The following is a 15,025-nucleotide window of genomic DNA, read 5'->3' as shown; positions in this document are numbered from 1 at the left end:
TCATATTTGTCCCTCCACCTATCAGCAGTGATCACGCCAATGTCCCTCAAACATGGTGGTGTGCAAAGGGCCAAGTACACTTTTCTGTCGACAACAGGCCCAGACGAAGGATACTTGTGGTCTTCAGGGATCACTTACTCACTGAATGTGGCTAAATAAAGTCAACAAGCGAGCAGGAAGTATAAGAGGACAGAGGACAAAGATACGGGTTCAAGTCCTTTCACCTCCATTTACTGGTTTTGTGAGCACACTCTGCTGAATCTACCTGAAAGCGTATCGGTGAACACAGTGCTCTCCTTCTGGCTTAGTTACCTTGCAAGATTTCTGGAAGCATAATGTAGGGAAGAGACATAGGCTATGTTGTTAACTGTTCTGTACATAAGGATAGATGGGCAGACAAAAAGATGATTGTTTCATAGATAGATAGGTAGACAGACGACAGGTGAAAGAGAGATAGATAGGTACATAGATTAATAGATGATAGACATCATAGATAGATGATAGGAAGATAGATAGATAGATACATAGATAGATACAAAGATACATAGATATATACATACATAGATACATAGACAGACAGACAGACCTTTAGATAGATAGATACAGATACATGTCGATTGACAAAAAGCTATTGTTCATAACCAGGAGTTGAATGGTGAATAACATAGCTAAACTACAAACAAAAAGGAAGAATGAAATCCAGTTTAAAAAGTGCAGTAAGCAGCCTTAAGAAGAAAACAAATACTACCATTTGCAATGACGTGGATGGAGCAAGACGGTAGTATGTTCAGAAAAATAGGGCAGGCGGATGAGGCAAGTACCAAGTGATTTCACTCATGTGTGGAGTATAACAACAAAGAAAAACTGAAGTAAAAAAACAGCAGCAGACTCACAGAACCCGAGAGTTGACTAAAAGTAACCAAAGGAAAAAGGACTGGGCAGGGTGAGTCTGAAGGGAGGGATATGTGTGGGGAGAAAGAATTGGGGCATTAAGTTTAGCATGTATAATGCGCGGGGTCGGGTGTGCATGGGGAGTACTGTACAACACAGAGAAGACTAGTAGAGATCATATAGCATCTTACTACTCACTGATGGACAGTGACTGTAACGGGGACTTTTGGGGGGGACATGGTGAAGGGGTCTACAGCATCCAACTACGCTTATCGACAGTGACTGAAGAGGTTTTTCAGGGGGACTTGGTGAAGGGGGGAGCATAGTAAACATAATGTTCTTCACGTGATTGTAGATTAATGATAAAAAATATTCTTTAAGTGCAATAAGTGCACAGCTCTGAATCATCAGAATAAAAGGTCAGGCACTGAGTGCTGCAAACAAAAGACACAGGGATAAAAGAAGGGATGAAAACTCAAGACACCTACGTGCTTACTTACAGGAGACTCACTTGAGATCCAAGGACACAGACAAACTACAAGCCGAAGGTGTGTGGACAAGTACCCTACACGAGTGAAACGGAAAATCAAACAATCAAGCAAATGGATTCTGTTTGAGTCCCCAGAGACAGTCAGCAGAAAATAGCCCTATCTGGCCACCGTGAATTCTTTTTGTTTGGTTTCAACAGTTCCCAGCCATAGATTTAGTGGTGCAGCAACATACTTCTCATTTTCTCTCACCTCAACAACTGAGTTGCTGTAATAATAAGCATCTGGGCCTTTGAAATCAGTGGATTTTATGATGTTCACGAATGTGGAAATCTAATAACCACCTAAAGAGGGAAGTTTGGACACTCAAATAAACACATCACTCCACAATACACTGTTAGCTCCCAACTGCTCCTGTCTAGAAATTGGTGTTCCTTTTTATTTGACCCTCCGTCCTATCGGCGGTGATCACGCTGATGTCCTTCAAACATGGTGGTGAGCGAAGCAACAAGTTGACTTTTCTGTCGACAACAGGCCCAGAGGAATGATACTTGAGATCTTCAGGGAGCCCTTAGTCAATGAATGTGGCTAAATACAGACAGCAAGTTAGAAGGAGATGAAAGAGGACAGAGGATAGAGACACGGGTTCAAGTCCCAGCACAACCATTCCCTGGTTTTGTAGGTACACGCGGCCGACTCGAACTGCAAGTGTCTCGGTGAACCCAGTGCTCCCTCTGCAGCCTAGATACTTTGCAGGATTTCTGGGAGCATAGTGTAGGAAAGTGATATAGGGTATATGGTTAACTGTTCTGCACACATGGACAGATGGACAGACAAAAGGATGATTGATTGAGTGATTGATAAATAGATAGACAGAAAGATAGATAGATATAGGTACATATCGATTAGCACAAAGCTACTGCTCAAAACAAGGAGAGCAATGGTGAAAGCACATTGCAAAACTACAAACAAAAAAGAAGAATGAAATCCAGTTTAAAAAGTGCAGTAAGCAGCCATAAGAAGAAAACGAATCCTATCATTTGCAATAACGTGGATGGAGCTAGAGGGTATTATGCTCAGTCAAATAGGCCAGGCGGAGAAATACATGTACCAAATGATTTCACTCATGTGTGGAGTATGATAACAAAGAAAAACTGAAGGAAAAGACAGCAGCAGACTCACAGAACCCGAGAGTGGACCTACAGTTACCAAAGAGAAAGGGACTTGGTAGGGTTTGTGGGAAGGGAGTAATAAGTGCGGGGAAAAAGAATGGGGGCATTAGGATTAGCATGTATAATGTGTAGGGTGGGGTGTCATGGGTAAGGCTGCACAACACAGAGAAGTCATGTAGTGATTCTACAGCATCTTAGTACATGCTGACGGAGAGCGGCTGTAACTGGGATTTGGGGTGACTTGGTGAAGAGGGTAGACAGAATAACATAATTTTCTGCATGTGATTGTATATTAATGAGAACAAAAAGAATTTCAAAGTGCAGTAAGAGCACAGCTCTCAAATATCAGAATAAAAGTACAGCCTTTGAGTGCTCCTATCAAAAGACACAGGGTTAGAAGAACTGATGAAAACTCAAGACCACCTACGTGCTCCCTTACTGGAGACTCACTTGAGATCCAAGGACACAGACAAACTACAAGCTGAAGGGGCGGGGACAGGTACCCTACACAAGTGAAACTGAGAAACAAAGAAAGAAATGAATTCTGTTTTGGTGCCCAGAGAGAGTCAGTAGAAAATAGCCCTATCTAGCCACCGTGAATTCTTTTTGTTTGGTTTCAGCAGTGCTCAGGCATAGATTTAGTGGTGCAGCAACTTCCTTCTCATTTCCTCTCACCTCAACAAATGAATTGCTGTAATAATATGCCTCTGGGCATTTATAAGCATTGCTTTTTATGATGTTCACGAATGTAAAGTTGTAATAACCACCTAAAGAGGGAAGTTTGGACACTCAAATAAACACTTCACTCCACAACACACTCTTTGTTCCCAACTGCTCCTGTCCAGAAATAGGTGTTAATTCATATTTGTCCCTCCACCTATCAGCAGTGATCACGCCAATGTCCCTCAAACATGGTGGTGTGCAAAGGGCCAAGTACACTTTTCTGTCGACAACAGGCCCAGACGAAGGATACTTGTGGTCTTCAGGGATCACTTACTCACTGAATGTGGCTAAATAAAGTCAACAAGCGAGCAGGAAGTATAAGAGGACAGAGGACAAAGATACGGGTTCAAGTCCTTTCACCTCCATTTACTGGTTTTGTAAGCACACTCTGCTGAATCTACATGAAAGCGTATCGGTGAACACAGTGCTCTCCTTCTGGCTTAGTTACCTTGCAAGATTTCTGGAAGCATAATGTAGGGAAGAGACATAGGCTATGTTGTTAACTATTCTGTACATAAGGATAGATGGGCAGACAAAAAGATGATTGTTTCATAGATAGATAGGTAGACAGATGACAGGTGAAAGAGAGATAGATAGGTACATAGATTAATAGATGATAGACATCATAGATAGATGATAGGAAGATAGATAGATAGATACATAGATAGATACAAAGATACATAGATATATACATACATAGATACATAGATAGACAGACAGACCTTTAGATAGATAGATACAGATACATGTCGATTGACAAAAAGCTATTGTTCATAACCAGGAGTTGAATGGTGAATAACATAGCTAAACTACAAACAAAAAGGAAGAATGAAATCCAGTTTAAAAAGTGCAGTAAGCAGCCTTAAGAAGAAAACAAATACTACCATTTGCAATGACGTGGATGGAGCAAGACGGTAGTATGTTCAGAAAAATAAGGCAGGCGGATGAGGCAAGTACCAAGTGATTTCACTCATGTGTGGAGTATAACAACAAAGAAAAACTGAAGTAAAAAAACAGCAGCAGACTCACAGAACCCGAGAGTTGACTAAAAGTAACCAAAGGAAAAAGGACTGGGCAGGGTGAGTCTGAAGGGAGGGATATGTGTGGGGAGAAAGAATGGGGGCATTAAGTTTAGCATGTATAATGCGCGGGGTCGGGTGTGCATGGGGAGTACTGTACAACACAGAGAAGACTAGTAGAGATCATATAGCATCTTACTACTCACTGATGGACAGTGACTGTAACGGGGACTTTTGGGGGGGACATGGTGAAGGGGTCTACAGCATCCAACTACGCTTATCGACAGTGACTGAAGAGGTTTTTCAGGGGGACTTGGTGAAGGGGGGAGCATAGTAAACATAATGTTCTTCACGTGATTGTAGATTAATGATAAAAAATATTCTTTAAGTGCAATAAGTGCACAGCTCTGAATCATCAGAATAAAAGGTCAGGCACTGAGTGCTGCAAACAAAAGACACAGGGATAAAAGAAGGGATGAAAACTCAAGACACCTACGTGCTTACTTACAGGAGACTCACTTGAGATCCAAGGACACAGACAAACTACAAGCCGAAGGTGTGTGGACAAGTACCCTACACGAGTGAAACGGAAAATCAAACAATCAAGCAAATGGATTCTGTTTGAGTCCCCAGAGACAGTCAGCAGAAAATAGCCCTATCTGGCCACCGTGAATTCTTTGTGTTTGGTTTCAACAGTTCCCAGCCATAGATTTAGTGGTGCAGCAACATACTTCTCATTTTCTCTCACCTCAACAACTGAGTTGCTGTAATAATAAGCATCTGGGCCTTTGAAATCAGTGGATTTTATGATGTTCACGAATGTGGAAATCTAATAACCACCTAAAGAGGGAAGTTTGGACACTCAAATAAACACATCACTCCACAATACACTGTTAGCTCCCAACTGCTCCTGTCTAGAAATTGGTGTTCCTTTTTATTTGACCCTCCGTCCTATCGGCGGTGATCATGCTGATGTCCTTCAAACATGGTGGTGAGCGAAGCAACAAGTTGACTTTTCTGTCGACAACAGGCCCAGAGGAATGATACTTGAGATCTTCAGGGAGCCCTTAGTCAATGAATGTGACTAAATACAGACAGCAAGTTAGAAGGAGATGAAAGAGGACAGAGGATAGAGACACGGGTTCAAGTCCCAGCACAACCATTCCCTGGTTTTGTAGGTACACGCGGCCGACTCGAACTGCAAGTGTCTCGGTGAACCCAGTGCTCCCTCTGCAGCCTAGATACTTTGCAGGATTTCTGGGAGCATAGTGTAGGAAAGTGATATAGGGTATATGGTTAACTGTTCTGCACACATGGACAGATGGACAGACAAAAGGATGATTGATTGAGTGATTGATAAATAGATAGACAGAAAGATAGATAGATATAGGTACATATCGATTAGCACAAAGCTACTGCTCAAAACAAGGAGAGCAATGGTGAAAGCACATTGCAAAACTACAAACAAAAAAGAAGAATGAAATCCAGTTTAAAAAGTGCAGTAAGCAGCCATAAGAAGAAAACGAATCCTATCATTTGCAATAACGTGGATGGAGCTAGAGGGTATTATGCTCAGTCAAATAGGCCAGGCGGAGAAATACATGTACCAAATGATTTCACTCATGTGTGGAGTATGATAACAAAGAAAAACTGAAGGAAAAGACAGCAGCAGACTCACAGAACCCGAGAGTGGACCTACAGTTACCAAAGAGAAAGGGACTGGGTAGGGTTTGTGGGAAGGGAGTAATAAGTGCGGGGAAAAAGAATGGGGGCATTAGGATTAGCATGTATAATGTGTAGGGTGGGGTGTCATGGGTAAGGCTGCACAACACAGAGAAGACATGTAGTGATTCTACAGCATCTTAGTACATGCTGACGGAGAGCGGCTGTAACTGGGATTTGGGGTGACTTGGTGAAGAGGGTAGACAGAATAACATAATTTTCTGCATGTGATTGTATATTAATGAGAACAAAAAGAATTTCAAAGTGCAGTAAGAGCACAGCTCTCAAATATCAGAATAAAAGTACAGCCTTTGAGTGCTCCTATCAAAAGACACAGGGTTAGAAGAACTGATGAAAACTCAAGACCACCTACGTGCTCCCTTACTGGAGACTCACTTGAGATCCAAGGACACAGACAAACTACAAGCTGAAGGGGCGGGGACAGGTACCCTACACAAGTGAAACTGAGAAACAAAGAAAGAAATGGATTCTGTTTTGGTCCCCAGAGAGAGTCAGTAGAAAATAGCCCTATCTAGCCACCGTGAATTCTTTTTGTTTGGTTTCAGCAGTGCTCAGGCATAGATTTAGTGGTGCAGCAACTTCCTTCTCATTTCCTCTCACCTCAACAAATGAATTGCTGTAATAATATGCCTCTGGGCATTTATAAGCATTGCTTTTTATGATGTTCACGAATGTAAAGTTGTAATAACCCCCTGAAGAGGGAAGTTTGGACACTCAAATAAACACTTCACTCCACAACACACTCTTTGTTCCCAACTGCTCCTGTCCAGAAATAGGTGTTAATTCATATTTGTCCCTCCACCTATCAGCAGTGATCACGCCAATGTCCCTCAAACATGGTGGTGTGCAAAGGGCCAAGTACACTTTTCTGTCGACAACAGGCCCAGACGAAGGATACTTGTGGTCTTCAGGGATCACTTACTCACTGAATGTGGCTAAATAAAGTCAACAAGCGAGCAGGAAGTATAAGAGGACAGAGGACAAAGATACGGGTTCAAGTCCTTTCACCTCCATTTACTGGTTTTGTAAGCACACTCTGCTGAATCTACCTGAAAGCGTATCGGTGAACACAGTGCTCTCCCTCTGGCTTAGTTACCTTGCAAGATTTCTGGAAGCATAATGTAGGGAAGAGACATAGGCTATGTTGTTAACTATTCTGTACATAAGGATAGATGGGCAGACAAAAAGATGATTGTTTCATAGATAGATAGGTAGACAGATGACAGGTGAAAGAGAGATAGATAGGTACATAGATTAATAGATGATAGACATCATAGATAGATGATAGGAAGATAGATAGATAGATACATAGATAGATACAAAGATACATAGATATATACATACATAGATACATAGATAGACAGACAGACCTTTAGATAGATAGATACAGATACATGTCGATTGACAAAAAGCTATTGTTCATAACCAGGAGTTGAATGGTGAATAACATAGCTAAACTACAAACAAAAAGGAAGAATGAAATCCAGTTTAAAAAGTGCAGTAAGCAGCCTTAAGAAGAAAACAAATACTACCATTTGCAATGACGTGGATGGAGCAAGACGGTAGTATGTTCAGAAAAATAAGGCAGGCGGATGAGGCAAGTACCAAGTGATTTCACTCATGTGTGGAGTATAACAACAAAGAAAAACTGAAGTAAAAAAACAGCAGCAGACTCACAGAACCCGAGAGTTGACTAAAAGTAACCAAAGGAAAAAGGACTGGGCAGGGTGAGTCTGAAGGGAGGGATATGTGTGGGGAGAAAGAATGGGGGCATTAAGTTTAGCATGTATAATGCGCGGGGTCGGGTGTGCATGGGGAGTACTATACAACAAAGAGAAGACTAGTAGAGATCATATAGCATCTTACTACTCACTGATGGACAGTGACTGTAACGGGGACTTTTGGGGGGGACATGGTGAAGGGGTCTACAGCATCCAACTACGCTTATCGACAGTGACTGAAGAGGTTTTTCAGGGGGACTTGGTGAAGGGGGGAGCATAGTAAACATAATGTTCTTCACGTGATTGTAGATTAATGATAAAAAATATTCTTTAAGTGCAATAAGTGCACAGCTCTGAATCATCAGAATAAAAGGTCAGGCACTGAGTGCTGCAAACAAAAGACACAGGGATAAAAGAAGGGATGAAAACTCAAGACACCTACGTGCTTACTTACAGGAGACTCACTTGAGATCCAAGGACACAGACAAACTACAAGCCGAAGGTGTGTGGACAAGTACCCTACACGAGTGAAACGGAAAATCAAACAATCAAGCAAATGGATTCTGTTTGAGTCCCCAGAGACAGTCAGCAGAAAATAGCCCTATCTGGCCACCGTGAATTCTTTTTGTTTGGTTTCAACAGTTCCCAGCCATAGATTTAGTGGTGCAGCAACATACTTCTCATTTTCTCTCACCTCAACTACTGAGTTGCTGTAATAATAAGCATCTGGGCCTTTGAAATCAGTGGATTTTATGATGTTCACGAATGTGGAAATCTAATAACCACCTAAAGAGGGAAGTTTGGACACTCAAATAAACACATCACTCCACAATACACTGTTAGCTCCCAACTGCTCCTGTCTAGAAATTGGTGTTCCTTTTTATTTGACCCTCCGTCCTATCGGCGGTGATCACGCTGATGTCCTTCAAACATGGTGGTGAGCGAAGCAACAAGTTGACTTTTCTGTCGACAACAGGCCCAGAGGAATGATACTTGAGATCTTCAGGGAGCCCTTAGTCAATGAATGTGGCTAAATACAGACAGCAAGTTAGAAGGAGATGAAAGAGGACAGAGGATAGAGACACGGGTTCAAGTCCCAGCACAACCATTCCCTGGTTTTGTAGGTACACGCGGCCGACTCGAACTGCAAGTGTCTCGGTGAACCCAGTGCTCCCTCTGCAGCCTAGATACTTTGCAGGATTTCTGGGAGCATAGTGTAGGAAAGTGATATAGGGTATATGGTTAACTGTTCTGCACACATGGACAGATGGACAGACAAAAGGATGATTGATTGAGTGATTGATAAATAGATAGACAGAAAGATAGATAGATATAGGTACATATCGATTAGCACAAAGCTACTGCTCAAAACAAGGAGAGCAATGGTGAAAGCACATTGCAAAACTAGAAACAAAAAAGAAGAATGAAATCCAGTTTAAAAAGTGCAGTAAGCAGCCATAAGAAGAAAACGAATCCTATCATTTGCAATAACGTGGATGGAGCTAGAGGGTATTATGCTCAGTCAAATAGGCCAGGCGGAGAAATACATGTACCAAATGATTTCACTCATGTGTGGAGTATGATAACAAAGAAAAACTGAAGGAAAAGACAGCAGCAGACTCACAGAACCCGAGAGTGGACCTACAGTTACCAAAGAGAAAGGGACTGGGTAGGGTTTGTGGGAAGGGAGTAATAAGTGCGGGGAAAAAGAATGGGGGCATTAGGATTAGCATGTATAATGTGTAGGGTGGGGTGTCATGGGTAAGGCTGCACAACACAGAGAAGACATGTAGTGATTCTACAGCATCTTAGTACATGCTGACGGAGAGCGGCTGTAACTGGGATTTGGGGTGACTTGGTGAAGAGGGTAGACAGAATAACATAATTTTCTGCATGTGATTGTATATTAATGAGAACAAAAAGAATTTCAAAGTGCAGTAAGAGCACAGCTCTCAAATATCAGAATAAAAGTACAGCCTTTGAGTGCTCCTATCAAAAGACACAGGGTTAGAAGAACTGATGAAAACTCAAGACCACCTACGTGCTCCCTTACTGGAGACTCACTTGAGATCCAAGGACACAGACAAACTACAAGCTGAAGGGGCGGGGACAGGTACAATACACAAGTGAAACTGAGAAACAAAGAAAGAAATGGATTCTGTTTTGGTCCCCAGAGAGAGTCAGAAGAAAATAGCCCTATCTAGCCACCGTGAATTCTTTTTGTTTGGTTTCAGCAGTGCTCAGGCATAGATTTAGTGGTGAAGCAACTTCCTTCTCATTTCCTCTCACCTCAAAAAATGAATTGCTGTAATAATATGCCTCTGGGCATTTATAAGCATTGCTTTTTATGATGTTCACGAATGTAAAGAAGTAATACCCACCTAAAGAGGGAAGTTTGGACACTCAAATAAACACTTCACTCCACAACACACTCTTTGTTCCCAACTGCTCCTGTCCAGAAATAGGTGTTAATTCATATTTGTCCCTCCACCTATCAGCAGTGATCACGCCAATGTCCCTCAAACATGGTGGTGTGCAAAGGGCCAAGTACACTTTTCTGTCGACAACAGGCCCAGACGAAGGATACTTGTGGTCTTCAGGGATCACTTACTCACTGAATGTGGCTAAATAAAGTCAACAAGCGAGCAGGAAGTATAAGAGGACAGAGGACAAAGATACGGGTTCAAGTCCTTTCACCTCCATTTACTGGTTTTGTAAGCACACTCTGCTGACTCTACCTGAAAGCGTATCGGTGAACACAGTGCTCTCCTTCTGGCTTAGTTACCTTGCAAGATTTCTGGAAGCATAATGTAGGGAAGAGACATAGGCTATGTTGTTAACTGTTCTGTACATAAGGATAGATGGGCAGACAAAAAGATGATTGTTTCATAGATAGATAGGTAGACAGACGACAGGTGAAAGAGAGATAGATAGGTACATAGATTAATAGATGATAGACATCATAGATAGATGATAGGAAGATAGATAGATAGATACATAGATAGATACAAAGATACATAGATATATACATACATAGATACAGAGACAGACAGACAGACCTTTAGATAGATAGATACAGATACATGTCGATTGACAAAAAGCTATTGTTCATAACCAGGAGTTGAATGGTGAATAACATAGCTAAACTACAAACAAAAAGGAAGAATGAAAGCCAGTTTAAAAAGTGCAGTAAGCAGCCTTAAGAAGAAAACAAATACTACCATTTGCAATGACGTGGATGGAGCAAGACGGTAGTATGTTCAGAAAAATAGGGCAGGCGGATAAGGCAAGTACCAAGTGATTTCACTCATGTGTGGAGTATAACAACAAAGAAAAACTGAAGAAAAAAAACAGCAGCAGACTCACAGAACCCGAGAGTTGACTAAAAGTAACCAAAGGAAAAAGGACTGGGCAGGGTGAGTCTGAAGGGAGGGATATGTGTGGGGAGAAAGAATGGGGGCATTAAGTTTAGCATGTATAATGCGCGGGGTCGGGTGTGCACGGGGAGTACTGTACAACACAGAGAAGACTAGTAGAGATCATATAGCATCTTACTACTCACTGATGGACAGTGACTGTAACGGGGACTTTTGGGGGGGACATGGTGAAGGGGTCTACAGCATCCAACTACGCTTATCGACAGTGACTGAAGAGGTTTTTCAGGGGGACTTGGTGAAGGGGGGAGCATAGTAAACATAATGTTCTTCACGTGTTTGTAGATTAATGATAAAAAATATTCTTTAAGTGCAATAAGTGCACAGCTCTGAATCATCAGAATAAAAGGTCAGGCACTGAGTGCTGCAAACAAAAGACACAGGGATAAAAGAAGGGATGAAAACTCAAGACACCTACGTGCTTACTTACAGGAGACTCACTTGAGATCCAAGGACACAGACAAACTACAAGCCGAAGGTGTGTGGACAAGTACCCTACACGAGTGAAACGGAAAATCAAACAATCAAGCAAATGGATTCTGTTTGAGTCCCCAGAGACAGTCAGCAGAAAATAGCCCTATCTGGCCACCGTGAATTCTTTTTGTTTGGTTTCAACAGTTCCCAGCCATAGATTTAGTGGTGCAGCAACATACTTCTCATTTTCTCTCACCTCAACTACTGAGTTGCTGTAATAATAAGCATCTGGGCCTTTGAAATCAGTGGATTTTATGATGTTCACGAATGTGAAAATCTAATAACCACCTGAAGAGGGAAGTTTGGACACTCAAATAAACACGTCACTCCACAATACACTGTTAGCTCCCAACTGCTCCTGTCTAGAAATTGGTGTTCCTTTTTATTTGACCCTCCGTCCTATCGGCGGTGATCACGCTGATGTCCTTCAAACATGGTGGTGAGCGAAGCAACAAGTTGACTTTTCTGTCGACAACAGGCCCAGAGGAATGATACTTGAGATCTTCAGGGAGCCCTTAGTCAATGAATGTGGCTAAATACAGACAGCAAGTTAGAAGGAGATGAAAGAGGACAGAGGATAGAGACACGGGTTCAAGTCCCAGCACAACCATTCCCTGGTTTTGTAGGTACACGTGGCCGACTCGAACTGCAAGTGTCTCGGTGAACCCAGTGCTCCCTCTGCAGCCTAGATACTTTGCAGGATTTCTGGGAGCATAGTGTAGGAAAGTGATATAGGGTATATGGTTAACTGTTCTGCACAGATGGACAGATGGACAGACAAAAGGATGATTGATTGAGTGATTGATAAATAGATAGACAGAAAGATAGATAGATATAGGTACATATCGATTAGCACAAAGCTACTGCTCAAAACAAGGAGAGCAATGGTGAAAGCACATTGCAAAACTACAAACAAAAAAGAAGAATGAAATCCAGTTTAAAAAGTGCAGTAAGCAGCCATAAGAAGAAAACGAATCCTATCATTTGCAATAACGTGGATGGAGCTAGAGGGTATTATGCTCAGTCAAATAGGCCAGGCGGAGAAATACATGTACCAAATGATTTCACTCATGTGTGGAGTATGATAACAAAGAAAAACTGAAGGAAAAGACAGCAGCAGACTCACAGAACCCGAGAGTGGACCTACAGTTACCAAAGAGAAAGGGACTGGGTAGGGTTTGTGGGAAGGGAGTAATAAGTGCGGGGAAAAAGAATGGGGGCATTAGGATTAGCATGTATAATGTGTAGGGTGGGGTGTCATGGGTAAGGCTGCACAACACAGAGAAGACATGTAGTGATTCTACAGCATCTTAGTACATGCTGACGGAGAGCGGCTGTAACTGGGATTTGGGGTGACTTGGTGAAGAGGGTAGACAGAATAACATAATTTTCTGCATGTGATTGTATATTAATGAGAACAAAAAGAATTTCAAAGTGCAGTAAGAGCACAGCTCTCAAATATCAGAATAAAAGTACAGCCTTTGAGTGCTCCTATCAAAAGACACAGGGTTAGAAGAACTGATGAAAATTCAAGACCACCTACGTGCTCCCTTACTGGAGACTCACTTGAGATCCAAGGACACAGACAAACTACAAGCCGAAGGTGTGTGGACAAGTACCCTACACGAGTGAAACTGAGAAACAAAGAAAGAAATGGATTCTGTTTTGGTCCCCAGAGAGAGTCAGTAGAAAATAGCCCTATCTAGCCACCGTGAATTCTTTTTGTTTGGTTTCAGCAGTGCTCAGGCATAGATTTAGTGGTGCAGCAACTTCCTTCTCATTTCCTCTCACCTCAACAAATGAATTGCTGTAATAATATGCCTCTGGGCATTTATAAGCATTGCTTTTTATGATGTTCACGAATGTAAAGTTGTAATAACCACCTGAAGAGGGAAGTTTGGACACTCAAATAAACACTTCACTCCACAACACACTCTTTGTTCCCAACTGCTCCTGTCCAGAAATAGGTGTTAATTCATATTTGTCCCTCCACCTATCAGCAGTGATCACGCCAATGTCCCTCAAACATGGTGGTGTGCAAAGGGCCAAGTACACTTTTCTGTCGACAACAGGCCCAGACGAAGGATACTTGTGGTCTTCAGGGATCACTTACTCACTGAATGTGGCTAAATAAAGTCAACAAGCGAGCAGGAAGTATAAGAGGACAGAGGACAAAGATACGGGTTCAAGTCCTTTCACCTCCATTTACTGGTTTTGTAAGCACACTCTGCTGAATCTACCTGAAAGCGTATCGGTGAACACAGTGCTCTCCCTCTGGCTTAGTTACCTTGCAAGATTTCTGGAAGCATAATGTAGGGAAGAGACATAGGCTATGTTGTTAACTATTCTGTACATAAGGATAGATGGGCAGACAAAAAGATGATTGTTTCATAGATAGATAGGTAGACAGATGACAGGTGAAAGAGAGATAGATAGGTACATAGATTAATAGATGATAGACATCATAGATAGATGACAGGAAGATAGATAGATAGATACATAGATAGATACAAAGATACATAGATATATACATACATAGATACATAGATAGACAGACAGACCTTTAGATAGATAGATACAGATACATGTCGATTGACAAAAAGCTATTGTTCATAACCAGGAGTTGAATGGTGAATAACATAGCTAAACTACAAACAAAAAGGAAGAATGAAATCCAGTTTAAAAAGTGCAGTAAGCAGCCTTAAGAAGAAAACAAATACTACCATTTGCAATGACGTGGATGGAGCAAGACGGTAGTATGTTCAGAAAAATAAGGCAGGCGGATGAGGCAAGTACCAAGTGATTTCACTCATGTGTGGAGTATAACAACAAAGAAAAACTGAAGTAAAAAAACAGCAGCAGACTCACAGAACCCGAGAGTTGACTAAAAGTAACCAAAGGAAAAAGGACTGGGCAGGGTGAGTCTGAAGGGAGGGATATGTGTGGGGAGAAAGAATGGGGGCATTAAGTTTAGCATGTATAATGCGCGGGGTCGGGTGTGCATGGGGAGTACTATACAACAAAGAGAAGACTAGTAGAGATCATATAGCATCTTACTACTCACTGATGGACAGTGACTGTAACGGGGACTTTTGGGGGGGACATGGTGAAGGGGTCTACAGCATCCAACTACGCTGATCGACAGTGACTGAAGAGGTTTTTCAGGGGGACTTGGTGAAGGGGGGAGCATAGTAAACATAATGTTCTTCACGTGATTGTAGATTAATGATAAAAAATATTCTTTAAGTGCAATAAGTGCACAGCTCTGAATCATCAGAATAAAAGGTCAGGCACTGAGTGCTGCAAACAAAAGACACAGGGATAAAAGAAGGGATGAAAACTCAAGACACCTACGTGCTT

Source organism: Manis pentadactyla, chromosome X (genome assembly GCF_030020395.1).
Source record: "Manis pentadactyla isolate mManPen7 chromosome X, mManPen7.hap1, whole genome shotgun sequence".
In the NCBI taxonomy this organism is placed as follows: Eukaryota; Metazoa; Chordata; class Mammalia; order Pholidota; family Manidae; genus Manis; species Manis pentadactyla.
The sequence above is the reverse complement of the archived record's forward strand: the minus strand, read 5'-3'. Positions refer to the sequence as shown.